General features: G+C 36.5%; 1 non-coding gene across 1 annotated transcript; it reads right to left on the reverse strand.

The window, feature by feature from the left end:
• Positions 1-516: 516 nt before the first annotated feature.
• On the reverse strand, positions 517-623 carry LOC148761786 (small nucleolar RNA R71). The gene has a single exon (XR_016027669.1). It is a non-coding gene; the product is annotated as a small nucleolar RNA R71 (small nucleolar RNA).
• Between the last annotated feature and the right edge of the window lie 2,944 nt (positions 624-3,567).

A 3,567-nucleotide genomic window follows, 5' to 3' on the forward strand; every position in this document is an offset into this window, starting at 1 on the left:
TTGAATCTTGTTCCTTTTGATCTTGAGATAGAAAGAACTTAAAGAAGACATCGAAGGGAGAATTTGCAAGTTGCAGCTTTAAATAAAAAAATGGCTGAGGATAACAATAATAATGGCAATAATGCCATTAATCTAGTTCCTGAAGCAAATAGAGCACTGAAAGATTATGTTGTTCCTCTTTTGCAAGGTTTGCACCAAAGCATTAAGAGACCCTCCATCAATGCAAATAATTTCAAAATTAAACCAGCTTACATTCAAATGATTCAGTCTTCAGTCCAGTTTGGTGGGTTCCCCAACGATAATCCTAATTCTCATTTGGTAAATATTCTGGAGATTTGTGATACCTTTAAATACAATGGTGTAACTGACAATGCTATTAGATTGAGACTGTTTCCGTTCTCTTTGAGGGATAAAGCAAAAAGTTGGCTTAATTCATTACTCAATGGGTCTATCACTACATGGGAGGACTTGGCTCAAAAGTTTCTCATAAAGTTCTTTCAGCCTGCAAAGACTACAAAGTTGAGGAACGATATCACCTCATTCACACAATTTGATGGCGGGTCCTTGTATGAAGCTTGGGAAAGGTTTAAAGAGCTACTGCAAAAATGTCCACATTATGGGTCTCCTAATTGGTTGCAAGTTCAGACATTCTAGAATGGGCTGGTTAGGTCAATTAAAACAACAATTGATGCTGCTGCTGGTTGGGCATTGATGAGTAAGAATGCTATTGATGCTTATAATTTGTTGGAAGAGATGGCTTCAAATAATTATCAATGGCCTTCAAAAAGGTCGGGTTCGAGAAAAGCTATTGGTGCCTATGAAATTGATGCAATAGGCAACTTGGCTGCGCAAGTGGCTGCACTTTCCAAGAAATTTAACACACTGGGAGTTCATGCAGTTCAAAATTCATTTGTAGTTTTTAAGATGTGTGGGGAGGGCCATTCATATAATCAATGTCCATACAATTCTGAATCAGTCCAGTTTGTGGGGAACTTCAATAGGCAGTAGAATAAACCTTATTCTAATACATACAATCCTAGTTGAAGAAACCACCCCAACTTTTCATGGAACAACAACGCAAGGCCTTCCAATCCAAACCCCAACGTTCCTTGTGGTTTTCAACAAACATCTAGACCACCAATTCCTAAAAAGAAGTCCTAAGTGGAAGAACTTATCTTGCAATATATGTCCAAGACTGATGCCATAATTCAGAGCTATGAAGCCTTATTGAGAAACCTTGAGACCCAAGTGGGACAACTTGCAAACTCCATCAACAGTAGACCCCAAGGTGCCTTACCAAGTGACACACAAGTCAATCCCAAAGGTAAGGAACATTGCAATGCAGTTACACTTAGGAGTGGAAAAGAAGTTAAAAGGGTGAATGAAAAATCAATTGAATCTTCAAAGGAGCATATAGATGATGACAAGGCAATTGTTGAGAAAGAAGTTGAAGTGGAAAAGACAGATAATGGGCAAGCTAAGAATCAAGGGGATTCTCAGCAATTTATCCTCCACCACCATTCCCACAAAGGTTGAAAAGGCAAAAGCTTGATAAGCAGTTTCAAAAATTTCTCAATGTCTTCAAGAAGCCCCACAAAAACATCTCTTTTGCTGAAGCTTTGGAAAACATGCCAAGTTATGTTAAATTCTTGAAAGACATCTTAACTAAGAAGAGGAAACTGGAAGATTTTGAAATAGTGGCACTTACTGAGGAGTGCAACACAATAATTCAGAACAAGCTTCCACCAAAACTTAAAGATCCAGGGAGTTTTTCTATACCTTGTACTATTGGTAGATTTAAATTTACTAAAGCTTTATGTGATTTGGGTGCAGGTGTTTCAATCATGCCTTTGTTAATTGTTGAGAAAATTGAACTTAATGAGATACAACCTACCACAGTTTCTTTGCAATTAGCAGATAGAACAATCAGGTATCTTGTTGGGATTATTGAGGATGTCTTGGTTAAAGTTGGTCATCTCTACATTCTTGTGGACTTCATTGTGCTTGAGATGGAAAAGGATTTGGAAATTCCTTTAATCATGGGGTGACCATTCTTGGCCACTGCAGGTGCAATCATTGATGTGAGGGAAGGCAAGATAACTTTCAAATTTGGAGAAGAGGTAGTTGAGTTTAACATTTTCAACGCAAATAAAAATTCTAGCTCTACAAGTTGTTGCTATAGAGTGGAGTTAATTGATGAAGGAAAAGGTGAACCTATTTCTCCACCTACAATTGAGCAAGCACCAATCTTTGAGTTTAAGTCACCACCTCCGCCTATGAAACTCAAGCAGTCCTCAACAAAGCATCCTTCACCACCATCTAATTATACTTTTGAGATTGGATAATAAGTAATGATGCTTTCTAGATCATACTTCAAGCTTTTTCCATGGAAACGCAAAGAAAGATGGTGGGGTCCTTTTAGAGTAGTAAAGGCTTATCCTTGTGGAATAATTGAGATTTATAGTGAGGATACGAGAATAATCATGGTTAATGGGATGATCCTCAGACCATATTCCGAGGATGAAGTACTGAAAAAGGGGGTGCTTTAGTCAAGATAGTGACTATAAACGAACGCTTCTTGGGAGGCAACCCAAGGTTCTAAACTCTACTTATTTTAGCCTTTATTTTATTTTATTTTTTTAGTTTAGTTAGAATATATTTCTTTTGATTTATTAATTTTTTCTATGTTTCCTTTTGCAGGTAATTGGTACAAAGAAAAAGAAATTCAAAAGAAAAAGAAAAACATTAACAAAAAAGTCAACATCGCAACACTTAAGACCTTGAAAAGAAGAAAATAAGGCACATGAAACAAAATGTTTCAGCATTGCGACCCTCAAAGGGAGCGCCGAGGCGCTGAACAAAGTAAGGATTTACAAAATAATTGGATACCGTAACACTGGTAAGGACCATTTTTTTAAAATATATTTTTTTCTTCTTCTTCCCCCCACATTCTCCAACTTCTTGAGAGACGCAGTGCTCAAACCTGAAGCATAACACTTTGGGAGAAAAAATTTGCATTGAAAGCCTCTTATATTTTTTTTCTTCTTCTTTCACTCTTCTTCTTCTTCGACCGCCATCCCCATTCCCATTCTTCCTCCTCCTACCAATCTCTTACCTTCCTTCGTTTTCTCTTTTTCACTCCAACTTAATGCATATTCTTTCTACTTGGATTTTTTTTTATTTTCCCTTTGAAATCCTGCACTCCTAAGGTAAGAACTCCTCTAAACATTGGGTTGTCAATTACTTTGTGTAAAGAGAGGATGAGGTTGGTGTTCATAATAAATTTTATAATCATTTCTACTTGAATGATTCCATTGTGCATGTGTGTTAATGGGTATTCATACTTCCTCATGATTAATGCATAGAGTGCAGAAAATTTTTATGATTAGTGCTAATTTCTTGGTACCCATATAATGAATTCATGGACCTTTTGTCTGCTGTAAATATAATTGATAAATGCTTTGTTGATGAGAGTAGATAATGGGTTTGTTTAATTTTGGATACTTGGTTGAGCAAGTAAAAATAAATCCTAGAATTGTTGGTGCAACAACATGCAATAATTGATAA

This window comes from Theobroma cacao, chromosome 7 (assembly GCF_053813885.1).
Source record: "Theobroma cacao isolate CCN51 chromosome 7, ASM5381388v1, whole genome shotgun sequence".
Lineage (NCBI taxonomy): Eukaryota > Viridiplantae > Streptophyta > Magnoliopsida > Malvales > Malvaceae > Theobroma > Theobroma cacao.